Source organism: Erinaceus europaeus (assembly GCF_950295315.1).
Source record: "Erinaceus europaeus chromosome 6 unlocalized genomic scaffold, mEriEur2.1 SUPER_6_unloc_12, whole genome shotgun sequence".
Classification (NCBI taxonomy): domain Eukaryota; kingdom Metazoa; phylum Chordata; class Mammalia; order Eulipotyphla; family Erinaceidae; genus Erinaceus; species Erinaceus europaeus.
In genome coordinates, this window is record NW_026647117.1 from 796,499 (window position 1) to 811,580 (window position 15,082).

General features: G+C 44.3%; 1 long non-coding RNA gene across 1 annotated transcript in view; it reads left to right on the forward strand.

Annotated features, from left to right (window-relative positions):
* LOC132536126 (uncharacterized) overlaps positions 1 to 13,603 on the forward strand; it is a 36,601-nt gene extending 22,998 nt beyond the window's left edge. Inside the window, exons 2-3 of the long non-coding RNA XR_009547797.1 lie at positions 12,079 to 12,211; positions 13,343 to 13,603. This is a non-coding gene — a long non-coding RNA (uncharacterized LOC132536126). The remainder of the gene's footprint in view (positions 1 to 12,078; positions 12,212 to 13,342) is intronic.
* Positions 13,604 to 15,082: the final 1,479 nt, after the last annotated feature.

Genomic DNA, 15,082 nt, shown 5'->3' on the forward strand with positions numbered 1-15,082 from the left:
GGCCTCTGAAATCTTAATGTCCTTTCTGTTGTTGAGAGCTGAGTTGTTGAGAGTTTTTCTCTCTTAATTCCTCTAGGATATTTTCTTCCCCTTCCTCTCTTTTTTCCTCTGGTAGGCCAATTATGAAGTGTTACTCTTTTTGAGATCATCCCATATGTCTCTGTTATTGTTTTCAGTGTCTCTCAATCTCTCTTTTAGCTCTTTTACATCCTTCTTATATTTCTCTAGCTCATTCTCTCTGTCTGGTAATTCTTTCTTCTGCTTCTGTTAATCTTCGTTCCCTTCCTTCACCTTCCTTCTTCAGCTCAGTAACTTGTTCTGCTAGTTGGCCTTTTAGCTCAGCTATGTCAGCTTTCAGTTCTCTAATTACCTTGAGGTAGCTGGTATTTTCCTTGAGGGTCTCCTCTGTTGTTTCCCTATTTCGGATAGTCCTTTCCTCCATAGTTGTCTTCATTTCTGTGATCATCAGGTCTATTAGTGTTTGCATACCTTTCTAATCTAGAATTCCTTCTGATTTATCTGGACTCTGTTCTGGGGTCTTGTCCTGATTCATTGTGCTAGCAGTTTTATTTGCTCTCAATTTTACCTTCTTTATTTTTTCATTGACGTGGTTTGTAGTTTTCTGTCCTGTCATTCTTAAGTTGTTGTGTGTGTGAGTATAAGGGCACACTAGAGTCTTTTCTCAGATGAAGTCACAAACCCCAGAGTGTATAATAGCAGCTGAAGCAGAGATTGATGCAGTTCAATCAAAACCAGTTAGCCAGACAACACCACCACTGTAAAAAGAACAACAGACATTATGAAAAGAAGAAAAATGAAAAACGGAAAGGCAAGAATAGACAATTACAAAAATAAGCCATCAACTATAAATTCTGAGATAGTGGGAAGGGAGAGTGAAGGAAGGGGAAAGAGGTACAGGGAGAGAGATAGAATCATAGATAGAGTCCACTCCGCTACTGCTATAAGCTCACCCATCTCTGACTCGTTTCAGGAGTCAGATCCTGGCATCTGCTTTGAAGGATTCTGAGCAATGAGTCAATCCTATTTCTGAATTATGCCATTTCCCAGAATAACTATAATAATTCTTTGTTGTGATAGAGATAGATGATACATAGGTAGATTGATTGATAGATAGATTGTTAGATAGATAGATAGATAGATAGATAGATAGATTACAGCACTAAAGCTTGCTTCAGTGAAGTGGGGGCAGGGTTCAAACCTGCATTAGACACATGGAAAAGCCAATGCACTATTCAAGTGAGCTATTTCACCTGCCTAGCAAAATCTTTGTTTCTTAGTCTTTTAAAAAGTTTTTTTTTAAAATATTTATTTATGGGAGTTGGCAGTACTGCAGTGGGTTAATTGCATGTGGGACAAAGCACAAGGACCAGCATAAAGATAGCGGTTTGAGCCCCTGGCTCCTCACCTGTAGGGGAGTCACTTCACAGGTGGTAAAGCAGGTCTGCAGGTGTCTTTCTCTCCCCCTCTCTGTCTTCCCATCCTCTTTCCATTTCTCTCTGCCCTATCTAACAATTCTGGCGTCAATAACAACAATAATAAGTACACAAACAATAAAAAACAACAAGGGCAACAGAAGGGGAAATAAATAAAAATCTAAAAAAATATAATTATATACTTTCTTCTCTGTAGAGACAGAGAGAAATTGAAAATGAAAGGGGATATAGGGAGAGAAATATACCTGCTACACTGCTTCTCCTCTCATGAAACCTCCCCCCAGAGGTGGGGACCTGGGCCTTGAACCCAGGTCACTGTACATGGTAACCTGTGTGCTCAACTGGCTGCACCACCCACCATGCTCTGCTCCATATAATATTTAAATATCTTTGCTAGGGGCTGAGAGAGGTTGGATGCATACCTAGTAGGGTGCTCCTGGCCCAGATGAACCCTGGTACCACATAGGAGTACCATAGAACCAGGGGCTGGGCAGAGGTACACCCAGTAGAGTGTATATTTTACCATGTGCAAGGACCCTAGTTCAAGCCCTCAGCCCCTACCTGCAGGGGTTAAAGCTTTAGGAGTGGTGAAGCAGTGCTATAGGTGTGTTTCTGTCTCTCCCCTCTCTATTTCTCCTTCCTTCTTAATTTCTCTCTGTGCTATTAAATCAAATACATTTATTAAAAAATGAGAGTCACAGCACCAAGGGGGAGTGCCTGTCTCTCTGAGTGAAATTGGGGGGACTACTTAGTAGTTCATGCAGAAGACTTTAGTGCTTGAGGAACCAGAGATTACAGATTCAGTCTCCAACAGCATAAGCCAGAGTTAAGCAGTGGTCAGCTAAAGAAGGAAAAGGAAGGGAAGGGAAATACAGAAAAGGAGAGGAAGGAGAAGGAGAGATATATGGAGTATAGTGGTGCTTTTGTATGACCATTATGCTATCTCCTCAGTCTTTTTTTTTTCAGTTTTTTTTTACCACTTATAGACCAAATTAGAAAAAAACACAAATCCCCATTCATCCACCCTCCAAATATAAACAATAATCGTACTCTGTCTCTCACAGTTTGTCTGTTCTTTCCTACTCCTATTTTTTTTTGAAAAAAACTATTTTCCCTGTTGTTGTTATTGTTGTTGGATAGGAGATAGAGAAATGCATAGAGGAGGGGATGGCAGAGAGGGGGATAGAAAGATAGACAACTGTTAACCTGCTTCACTGCCTGTGAAGCGACCCCCCCTGCAGGTGGGGAGTTAGGGGCTTGGACCAGGATCCTTATGCTGGTACTTGTGCTTTGTGCCATGTGTGCTTAACCCACTGTGCTACCGCTGACTCCCCAGATGTCTTTTCTTAACATAATGGTATTACCACTATAATGGATTTTACTTCTTTTTCTTCTTAATATTGTGTTCAGGATCTTTGCCAGTTAATAACATCTATACTTGGAGGCTGGGGAGCAAACTTAAAGTTTACATAGAAAGCTTTCATGTTTCAGGTTACAAGGCTTCAGGGTGAATCCCCAGCTCTCCAGCATAAGTCTGAGCTGAGCAGTGCTGTGCTTTCACTCTTTAATACACACACACACACACACACACACACACACACACACACACACTTATTTATTAAGTATTTATTTTTTTACCAGAGCCTTGCTCAGCTCTGCATCATGGTGAGGCAGGAACCCTAGAGCTTCCAGAATGAGTCTCTTTCCATCAGCATTATGTTATTTAACCCTGCCCATTCTCACTTTTTTGTATCATTCCATTTCTCTAGCTTTAATTACTAAACATAACAATAAATAAAATGTGGTAAAGTAGAAAATAAATAAGTAGAGCTGGGCAGAAGTGACTGCCTAGTTATCATCTTTTTGTCTTTATACCTATCTCTCATTAGTAAAGCTATTTAAGAAAGTAATGGAAAATAAAAATATTTTTCAAAGAAGTCCTTCGACTGGGAGAGCTTTGACATCTTTCTCTCTCTCCATAACTAAATATAATAATACAATAAAATACAACTATTTAAAATAAAAGAGAGTGGAGGTAGATAGCGTAGTGGTTATGCAAAAATACATTCATGCCTGAGGCTCCAAGGTCACATTTTCAATCCCTAACACTACCATAATCCAGAGCTGATCAGTGCCCTTGTTATAAAAAAGAAGAAGTAGAAGGAGAAGGAGAAGAAGAAAGATACCTTGTGTGACCCATATTTGAATGTGGTATAAAACTTTGTGAGTTCTTTAAATAAAATAAAGTAAAATAAAATAAGAAGAACTTGTGCTTAGGAGTTCTGCTGAAGCCTGTCATACCTGTGGCTTTAAGAGCCCAGTTTCAGTTCCCCCACACCCCTTGAGCTTGAGCTGACAGTGTTCTGGTGTTTCTCTGTATGTTTTTCTCCCTGCATCTGTGTCTGGAAAAGAAAGTGAAGAGAAATTTGGGAGAAATATGGGAGCCCTTTGGTTGGCTGTAAGGTGCATTCTGCTCTGTGTCCACAAGGTGGCGACATAACACAGCAGGGCCCCTCCTGGGCTGGCCTTGCTCTCATTGCACTGCCCCTTGGTCTGGAATAGTTGTTACTTTGGGCAGGGTGTTTGCAGTCTGTCCCCAGGATCTGTTCCTGGGAGCTTCCTTCCCAGGGGCTAGAGAGAGGTAAAAGACGGTTCACTGGGCATGGCACCAGGTTTACGAGGCTGAGGCGCCAAGTTCCCTGTCCTGGTGAGGTGGCCACAGAGACAGAAGGGTCTTGGAGCTCTGCCTTTGCTTCCCCTGTGTTTGTGTCATGGGTGTATCCCCTTCCATTTCTTGCACTGCTCCAACCCCTTCCTGGAAAAATGATTTGAACACCTGTGCTGGGCTGCTGGGCTGTGAGGAACCTGCTGGAGTTCCCAGACTTCCCTGCACAAGGACCAGGGTTGGAGGCCTGGTGGTTCCCCACCTGCATGGGGAGGAGAGGTGAGGCAGGTCTGTGGGGGTCTCTTTCTCTCCACATCTCTGTCTCTCCCCTTCCTCTCAATTTCTCAGTCGACTTTAAATTCAGAGAGAAAGAACAAATGGAATGTGGTTAGATGGCAGGAGTGGGGTGAGCCATCAGCATCTCTGGGTTCCTAGTTGGAAATGATGTCCAATTAAAAATAGTTGTCAAGGCAAAAAATAGGAATTGAAGCAAGGCATTTATTTATTCTTTTGCAAAAGGGCGTGCCACCAACAGTGGCCTTCAGGCAGCAGCATGTCCCCTCAGCCTTCTCGCATCTTTTATATCTGAAGCAGAACTGTCTCCTCCACCCCTGGGCTGGGCTTCAGAGCTCACAATCTCTCCATTGTCTAAAGGAGGAAAGGAGGAAGGGAGTATGACTGTCTCTGCTGGAGGACTGGGAGGCACTGCAGGGAGCTGACCTAAAGAATACAAAACTACTGGCCACAGGTGGTCACAGATAACAATTTATAAAAAGAATGTTTGTACTAAACAGTTGTTCTATTCGTGTTCTTTTGAAGAGAACACCTAACCATCTCTCACAGTCGATTGACTTTTCTCTGCATGTTCTTTCTTTGATAACCACAGGAAGGCTCCCTTAACCTCCATGAAAATAAAGAGGGAAAAAATGTAGATGGGAAAGAGCTGCAGTTCAAGTCACAGCAATTCTGCTGATCCTCAGATTTCTTAGAATAAAGCAGAAGTGTCTAAAATTCTAGTTCAAAAATGTATCAGAAGTACAAGACATAAAGTTTCTGAAATATGTTTTCCTAGTAGATAAATAACAACATAGTATTGCTTTAACGTTCCCTATTTCTACATGTCTCTATCTATCCATACAAATGCAGTTATTTCTCTACCTCTCTGCCCATTTGTGTACTACAAGAGAGAAATTGAGTAATGAACAGCAAGGTAGGAAGCAAACTCTCACAAGAATATACTAAAAAGTTACGTGTCACACTGTTTATTTGGAGTTATTCATGACTTTAATCATAAAAGAGGACTGGGAAAAACAGCAATGGATGGGACTTGGCTGGTATAGTTTAGTGGGTTAAGTACAGGTGGCATGAAGCATGAGGACCTGCATAAGGATCCTGCTTTGACCACCACTGCCTGCCGGGTTCCCCACCTGCAGGGGAGTCCCTTTACAAGCTTTGAAGCAGGTCTGCAGGTGTGTATCTTTCTCTGCCACTCTGTCTTCCACTCCTCTCTCCATTTCTATCTTATCCAACAATGACGACATCAATAACAACAACAACTAGAACAAGGACAATAAAAAGGGAAAATAAATAAAAAGGGAAAATATAAAATAAACATAAATAAATTTTAAAAATTGAAGAAAAAATAAAAAAGCACTTGATACCAGGTCTCACTATTAGATATTTTCACTATTAGGCCAGATTTCACTATTAAACATCCGTGATCAATGTTGGCAAGTTTGCTTAATAACCCAGTGGACCAGAAGTCATTCTGCTTGTGTTCCTACATTAATGACTGGAAACAACACTATTCATTGTTTCCAGTAAAAAAAAAAAAAGATTCATTTGATTCTACAGAACTTTCAAGGAATTATTAATACCTATTCCCATGACTTCTTATTCAGTGATCTGTTATTGGCTATTTGCTTTCCTGTTTGGCTACTGTAAGCAGTGCAGCTGAGAACATGGGGCTCAGATACCTTTTTTTTTTAATGTGTTTGCCTCTAGGGTTATCTGTGGGGCTGGGTGCCTGGACTACAAATCCACTGCTCCTGGAGGACATTTTTCCAACTTTGATGCCATTGTTGCATTGCTGTTGTTGGAAAGGACAAAGAGAAATTGAGAGAGGAGGGGGAAGAGAGAGTGGAGAGAGAAAGACAGACACCAGCATACCAGCTTCACCCCCAGTGAAGCAACCCCTCCCTGCATGTGTGGAGCAGGGGGCCTGGGGCTCAAGCCAGGATCCTTGTGCTGCCATGTGCAGTTAACCTGCTGCAATACCACCTGGCCCCCGGGCTCAGATATCTTTGAGAACCAGTGCTTCCATGTCTTTGGATACAAGCCTAGGGATGGTATTGCTGGATCTTAAGGCACTGCCCTTTTTGTTTGAGGACTCTCCCTGCAGCTTTCCAAAGGGGCTGCACCAGTTTGCACTCCCAACAGCAGTGTCACTTCTCAGGGCTCCCTTTGCCCACACCTTCCCAGACCCCAAATCTTAAAGGTATGTTGATGTGTGCTGGGAGTCTCACTGTGATCCCAATCTGCATTACCAATGTCCCTGTAATGGGTTGGCCAGTCAGCAGAATTGTTGTCCAAATGACTTGAAAGCCTGGGGCTCTGAGATCCCAAATCCTGTTTCAGCACCAGAATCAGCCAGAGCTGAGCAGGGAGTGAGCAGCTGAGAAAAAAAAATCAAAGGCCCCTGTAACCTCTGAGGTCATGACCTTGGTGTCTTCCTGGCCCTTGGGCCAGTGCTGGTTGGGGACCTGGGTCTCCCCTTCACAGGAGCTCTTGGGGGAGCTGCTGGGCTTTGACACAAGACCTGCCCCTGCTTGCAGCAGCCCCTCAGTCTTCCCTGTGATGGTGGCCAGGAGGACACAGTCCAGGTCACCTGAGTGAAGTGACACTGCTGGGCCTTTATTGGGGATCCCAACACTGACTCACAGCCCCTCCATCCCACACAATTGTTAAACAGATAATGTGGGGGGCATCTGCCCCCATTCTGAAAGTGCCTCATGCCAATCTCAACAATGAATTAAAAAGAGAGCATGATTATCCAAGTAAACTAAACTGTAGGGAAAACAAAACATGTTAGTGTACAAGAGAGGGAGAGGGAGAGGAATGAACTCACTCACTTTCTCCTTGATCACATGGTATTCCCCAGAAAGAGAGCAAGCCCCACAAGGTTCACCACTTTTAAAGCCAAAGGCCCCACCTACAGCTATAACCACTCCCATTTCTGGGTGGTGCCTTCTCTCCCTCAACACCATGACTCATCCAGGAAAGACTCACCCCTGCTCTCTCTATGCCCTGAGCCTCTGCCTCCTGCTCCTGCTCCCACTCCTGCTCCTGCCTGATTTCATGGTTCCACATGGGTCTGCACTTCTGCTCTGAGAGGAGGCACCGGGACCCGGGTTGGAGACCACACCCCAAGTCCACCAGGAGTCACAGTGCACAGGGGGATCCTGTCCTGCTGGATGGTAAGAAGGGGTGCACTCAGTGATGTGGGTCTGAGACCTCAGCCACATGCCTATGACCTTGACGTCACTGCTTCCCACCTGGAGCTTCCAGAAGCTTCTTCAAAGGCGCTTCTGCTTTCTGAGGGCAGGAGACCGGGTGTCTCCATAGGTTACAGAGACAGTGATTGGGATTGTGCCCTTATGTCAACTCTCCCATAAACCTGGAGGCCCCCATTAAGATGATGGCAAAAGGAAAACAGACAAACAGCAAAAGCTAGAAGGAAGGCAACAGTGAGGTGAACACTGAACCTTTGAAAGTTCACGGAAATGTTTAGTGTGAGACGGCCTTTTTACTCTGTGCTTCATTTTGTCCCTCCAGGGCTGGGACTCCACACCTGCCCAACTCCACCATTCCTAGAGGCCGTTCTTTATCTTCTTCTTTTCCCATTTTTCATTCGATGGAGCACCCAGATGGATGGGGGAAACAGTGTCACACACTATAGAGCTCAGCTAAGATAATGTACAAGGACCCAGGTTTAAGCCTCCGGTCCTCACCCGGGGGGAAAGGAGGCTTCACAGAGCAGTTAAGCAGAGCAGCAGGTGTCTCTCCCTTTCTGTAATCTCTCTTTCCACTTTCAGGTTCTCTCTCTATTCAAAATAAAGAGAGAAGATGATCGCATGCAACACTGCTCACCTGCTCCTGAGTTCTTACCCCTTCAAGAGGGAACCAAGGACTTGAACCCAGGTCCTCTACTATGGTATCATGTGCTCTCTACCAGATGAGCTAGCACCTGAGCCATGGCTTTTGCCCTGAGCCCTCTCATCACACATGCCAGGGGTAGTGAAGTGTGGATGTAGACACACACATATGCACACACAGAGCCCAAACCTTTTGATTCCTACTGAGTTAGCTTCTGATGTTGGAGTCCTACAGGCCTTACCTATGAACATGACACAGCATAGCCAGGACTGAACACGTTAGGGAAATAACTGAACAGTCTGGAGCCTGGGATTCAGCATCCAAGATACACGCAGATGCACTTGCATTTTCCCAGCAGCTGTTAGAAGTTCTCTTCCGTCAGAATGAACTGCATATTAGAATTTAAACATACTTCTGAAGGAAGCTCAGAGTTACTATTATTGAGGTGAGGGAGCAGAGATTAGTGCAGAGCACAGCGTTCTTAGCACATCAGTGTGCAGAGATGAAGCCTGGCTGCAGGTGGGCACCATCTGAGGAGTTTTTAGACCCCAGAGATTCTGTTCTGTCACAGGATGGACTTCCTCTGGGGGGCCGAGCTCAGTGCTGAATAACTCCAGGTGAAACTCCCTGTGCTGCACATTTATTTGGAGGGACAGCCTCGGGGCTTCAGGGATATTGATTGACATCAATTTAGAGAAGTAGGGTCAGTTAGTCCTGTGAGTGCCCACACACATCTGGTTTGGTAAGAGCATGCTCAGTGAATATGAAGATAAGATTAAGACAGAGCATTGCCTGTGGTGGTGGCCAGGCTGGTGAGGAAGCCGAGATGTGGAGATCGGCACCACAGTAACAGTGTGTGGATTGTTGTTCTGGGGACCCTTCTGAGCAGCTCATGTTCTTTGGAAGCACATGTCAGGCTGTTCTGTAACTTAGAGTCTTTCCATTTTTCCTTTAAAAACAGAACCTGATGTGACTGACTTGAACCATGTCTAAATGAAGGAGTGGGGCTTGTCTCACTGACACTGTGGACATAAACATGTTCATGTCTGGGTCCAGGACGTAACACCAATTTTAGCTAAAAATATCAGTGAGAAGTGTAATTTTCCCCCTCAATTTTATACCGTTCCTGCAGTTATTCACAGTGGCATTTTAGATGAATTCAAAGTGTGTTTACATTTTGGTGACTGGAGATAGCTCATCTCTTAGAGTGCATGCCTCCCATGTTTGAATCCCCTCATTTGAGCATCAGCACCATACATGGTCTCAGTCTCGTCATGGGTGGTGACAGGTGCTGTGATGATTCTGTCTCTCTTTCTCCAACTGCTCTCACTCTCTCTCTCTCTCTCTCTAAAAAATTATTTTAAATATTATACAGTTGGGCATTAGGGCCATTCAGTGGCACTGTGCAGATGGCAGGGCCAGGATTATTCCCTGCAGTGATTAAAATAAATCAAGAGCCAGGGAGAGAGCATAATGGCTATGCAAATGACATTTATGTCAGAAGCTTCAGGGTCCCAGGTTCAAACCCTGCTACCACCATAAGCCAGATCTGAGCAGAGCTCTGAAAAAAAAAAGAAATTAAATTCAAATAAGTCTCCTTTCAAATGAGCTCTTCCAAGGAGCCTTCCTTGTTTGTCCTCTCCACAGTGTCAGTCAGGTTTCATCTTTCACCTTTACTCCCTCACTTCCCTCTTTGTTTTTTTCTGGGTAATATTTCCAGGAGTCTAGAATCACATTGTGATTAGTAGTCTCTTCTGTTGAATTTCTGTCTTCCCCATTCAAAAGTTGGTTGCATGAGAATTGGGCCTTTTTTCTTTTCTTTTCTTTTCTTTTTTTTTTTTTTTTAGTTCTTACTATAGGACACTATTTCATTTCCTCAGGAAAATAACTTAAATATGTAGGCCAATCTGAAGATGCAGATAAGAATTCATTAGTAGCCACTTGTGGTGGACGGTCATTAGCACCTAGGGGTCCGGGACCTGGACAGTGTTGGAAACTTCCCCTGGAAGCTGCATGGACATGTCTGAAACATATAGTCTTGCAAACCAAGGTCTCATCCAAAACTGTGAATGATGCCTGGCAGAGGCATAATGTTGAGGTGGTTGTGTGTCTAGTGGTAAATAAAAGACAGGCGTCCATCAAGCTTCCTGAACAACTAGAAAAACCACAGCCCACATTTCTCCAGTTTAGGACCTATATAGCCCCCATTTGGAAGCAACCCAAATGCCCTTTGACAGATGACTGGATAAAAAAGTTATGGGACAGGGGTCGGGTGGTGGCGCAGTGGGTTAAGCGCATGTGGCACAAAGCGCAGGAACCGGCGCAAGGATCCCAGTTCGAGCCCCCGGCTCCCCACCTGCAGGGGAGTCGCTTCACAGGCGGTGAAGCAGGTCTGCAGGTGTCTATCTTTCTCTCCCCTTCTCTGTCTTCCCCTCCTCTCTCCATTTCTCTCTGTCCTATCCAACAACGAATTGCGTCAACAAGGGCAGTAATAATAACCACAACGAAGCTACAACAAGGGCAACAAAAGGGGGAAAAATGGCCTCCAGGAGCGGTGGATTCATCGTGCAGGCACCTAGCCCAGCAATAACCCTGGAGGAGGGGAAAAAAAAGTTATGGGACATATACTCAATGAAGTATCCCCTAGGAAAGTAAAGATGATGTTGTATCCTTTGGGATAAATAGGATTATGCTTGGTGGATAAGTAAAGAGGTAAGTGACAGCTACAGAATGGTTTTTGGCACTGGGTAGAAACAACTCAGCAACATAAATCTCAGGTCTGGTCTGTGGCACTGTATACGCTTGTGTCATGTGTCATTCTATCTCTTGTCTCTCTCATCAATCAACAAATGGAGCTTTGAAGTAGGCTACCTGGTGATCTATTCCTCTCATCCTAAATAAATACTTGAAAGAAACTCTAAATAAATTTATTTATTTCATTCTTTTAGAAAAAGCTATTGAAATCTTTTTTTCAATCATGTGTTCTTTTCTGTGAAGGCCTGAAATAATTTAGAAGGCCCAAATTAAAAAGTTCATCATTTCTACTAATGTATGAGGTTTAGTAATGTAGTATATACATTAAGTGTAACAAAGTATAAATATCAGAAATTCAGCAACAGGAAAGGAATGCTCAGCATTCTCTGAATGGCATTTGTAAACCCAGAAGTGAAGAGTGCAGCCACACTAGAGCCTCAGCTCTGAGGGCAGGACCTTCCTGCCTGTGGTGTGGTGTTTCCAGGGTCAGTCAGCACACACAATGCTCAGGCCCCTCTCCCCACCCTTGCTGAGCTGCCAGATGAGGACAGAGCTGCAGAAGCTCATGGCTTGGGCTAAGAGCAGAGGGGAGAATGACAGAGTGCTTCTCTCTGTCTCTCCGAGTTTGAAAGGAGCTTCAGTATCAAGCACTCAGTGCCTCTGCTTAGCCTGTGGGTGTCTGCCTACTTGCAAAGATCCAGGAGAGCCACCAGCAGAGACAAGAAGTCACTGGTTCTAGGCTGGCCCAGGAACAGCTTCGTGGTTACTTTCTCCTAAGACCTCCATCTTGGTTTTCCATGTGGTCGTGACTTTTACATTTAAAACCTTTTCATCTACTTGTCTGTAAAGCCAATGGCTCAAGCATGAAGCTTTAGTCTTTGTTATTCTCTCTCGTTCTCTTCTGAACATTAAAAGGGAAAAACAAAAGAAAACACAGGTCATCTGGCACAGTGTAATCATGCACAGGAGGCCCACAGATAAAAAAAGGAAATATGGACATCAGTATTTTGTGGAGTTGAACTTATTTCTTCCCAATTTCTTGCACTGCAGGTCAGTTCAGCAAAAACAAGAGTGGCATTCCTGTCTGGAGAGGGTGGAGAGGAAGAGAGTCAGACACCTATAGCACCGCATCATAGCCCATGAAGCTTCTCCAGAGCAGGTGGAAGCAGGGAACGGAACCCAGGTCCTTGCTCTTGATAACATTTGTACTCTAATGGGTATACCACCTGCATGCTGTGCAGTTGGTTTACTAGGGAAACTACAGATATTTATGTTTATGGGAAACTGTAAAGGCATAGGAAGCAAAAGGAATTCTTAGTGGCTCTACAGCCTAAATATAGAAATAATGTTGCTTATTAAATTCCATAATGTTGATCAGGCTCTTCCTGATGTCAGTCATCATACTCCTTGTAAGGAAGTGAGTTTGAGGGCCAGGTGGCCATGTCCTGAAAAAGCACACACATTACAGTGCACAAGCACACAGGTTCAAGCCCCTGTTGAAGCTTCTGGAGTAGTGAAGCAGGCCTGCAAATGTCTCTGGCTCTCTCCTTCTCTGTATCCCCTCCTCTCTCAATTTATCTCTGTCTCTATCCAATGATACGTATTTTTTTTTAAAAAAGGGAGTGATGTTTACTAACTGGAAATTCCTACAAGAATCAAAGAAATTTTCTAAAAGCAGGGGAGAGGCCCAAAGCCCTGTGTTCAAGGGAGATAGCATATGGCTCAGGGTGAGAGTTTCTACACGTCGTTTAGGGAGATATGAATGTGAACCCATCAGATGACTACAGTCTTGCAAAACATCATTCCTGGGGGCCAAGAGGTAGCACAGCAGGTTAAGCGCACATGGTAAGAAGTGCAAGGACCAGGTTAAGGATCCAGGTTCTAGTTGCAGGCTCCCCGCCTGCAGGGGCCACGCTTCACAGGCAGTGAAGCAGGTCTGCAGGTGTCTGTCTTTCTTTCTCTCCCCCTCTGTCTTCCCCTCCTCTCTCGATTTCTCTATGTCCTATCCAACAACAGCAACTATAACAAATACAACAATGGGAAAAATGGCCTCTAGGAACAATGGATTCATAGTGCAGGCACCAAGCCCCAGCAACAGCCCTTGGGGGAAAAAATAAAAAGTTCCTCAGCATAAACAAATAACAGTTTCCCTCAGTTAATTGTCATCCTTACAAATGGTGTTTTCACAGGTCCCTGTCCCTTATGATTTACTGAGGTAACCTAGAAAAAAATGGTAAATGTAAAAGGATCATTCAGAATCCCCTCAGGTACTGTATCTGGACTCACCATTTCATGGTCTTTTCCCACCCTCAAGGAGCCCTTCCATCTGGAGCAGATGACTTCAGAGATCCCAGGGCAGCAGGTCTGCAAGGCCAGGCAGTAGAGAAGGAGCCAGCAGGGGAGAGGTGAGCCCCAGCCTTCCCAAAGTGCCTCCTCTGGGATGTCTCCCTTTCTGAAGCAGGATCATGACACAGGACCATTCGCATGTGGGGGGTGCGGGGGTTCAGGGAAGGTTACAGGCAGGGACCCAATTCTCATCCCAAGTCATTTCTAGAAAGGTATTTTATTTTGGGAATTGCTCTAGGTCAGTGTGACCAACCCTTTTTCTGCCAGGGGTGACATGGATATTTAAGAGATAATTACAGGCCCTACAATTATCAGCTTGAACATGAGCGTTGGATGCTATGTGCTGATTTTGATTCCCAGAAGAAATGACTCCCTGGGTCTCGTGTTGTCCACAGGCTAGAGGTGGCTTTTATTCCAGATGCCCAGATCCTGTCCTCCATGGGCTGCTCTGTAGGTGCATTGTTCTGTCATTAGAGCAGGACCTTTAGGGCCTGGGAAGAGGCCTTCCCCACCCCAGTGTGTGTCCAGTATCCTGGCCACCCTGGGAGCAGATGCACTGCCAGGCCTGTCAATCCATACTTGTAGTGGGGAACTCCCATGCACAGAGAGTATTGGGGGGGTGAAATGGACTGAGCACAGCCTGGGCTGAAGTGGCCTTGACTCAGCTAGAATGTGGCTCTGACTTCACTCTACTGACTTACTTCTCACATATTGACTGGATGGTGATTGTCAGGACTATTTGTTTTTAATTCAACAGCTTCATATTCCCCCATGATTCCATGTTATGCTTCTAATATTCCTACTACAGAAAAAAAAAAAAGATTTGATAAGCTTTTGCATCAGTGGAAGGGCAAAAGGCTCTCTTAGATAAAGCACTACCTTGCTTTTGTATGACAAAGCCTCAAGCCTAGACCCTCCATGTTGAAAAAAGCTTTGGCACCATCTCTCTCTCTGTCTCTCTGTCTGTCTATTTGTCTGTCTCTTCGCCCCTCTGTTTTTCTGTCTCTATCTTGAGAAAAAAGATCTTACACCAAGAATGAAAATCGTATAACATACCTTTTATTAAGATGACTCTTACTTTATTAACATATAGTTCAGCTTTTTGTTCTTGTTGTTGTTGTCAATAATATTCTTACTTCACTGAAACCTGAGGAAACTGTACTTGAATCTTGCCTTAAGAGATGATGAAGGATGAAGTTGCATTAAATTAACTTGTTTAATCATCTCCATTTGCCCTGCCCCCGCAAAAATAAAATAGACCATCTATTGTCATCAGTCACAGAAAATCAGAGTCTACACCAGGGCATGTCTATCTGTAATTAACAATACAGCTGAGCCTGACAGTCCTTCTTGGGATGAGACTCCTTTTCTGACTGTCTGTGTTCTGGAGTCACTATTGTAAGATTGCACAAAGGCTCTGTTCCATCAAGGAATAGAGCGTTCTTGCCGAAAGCCTTTGTAAGGGACTATATTTGGGTTCCATTTTAGAAGTCTTGGGTCTCAGGTAGGAAAACCAGGATGCGTGTATCAACTCATCTATAAACAAATATTCCCATGATGATGTAGGAGAATCCCCTGATGTATTAAATAGGAGTTTGCTGTCCCCTCCTGTCTGTCCTACTGAGCCTCAGTAGGAAGTGGACCTGCCCCAGACCCCATATTTAGCTGTCCTCCATTCTCTCCAAGCCTCTACTGAGCAGACAGGAAC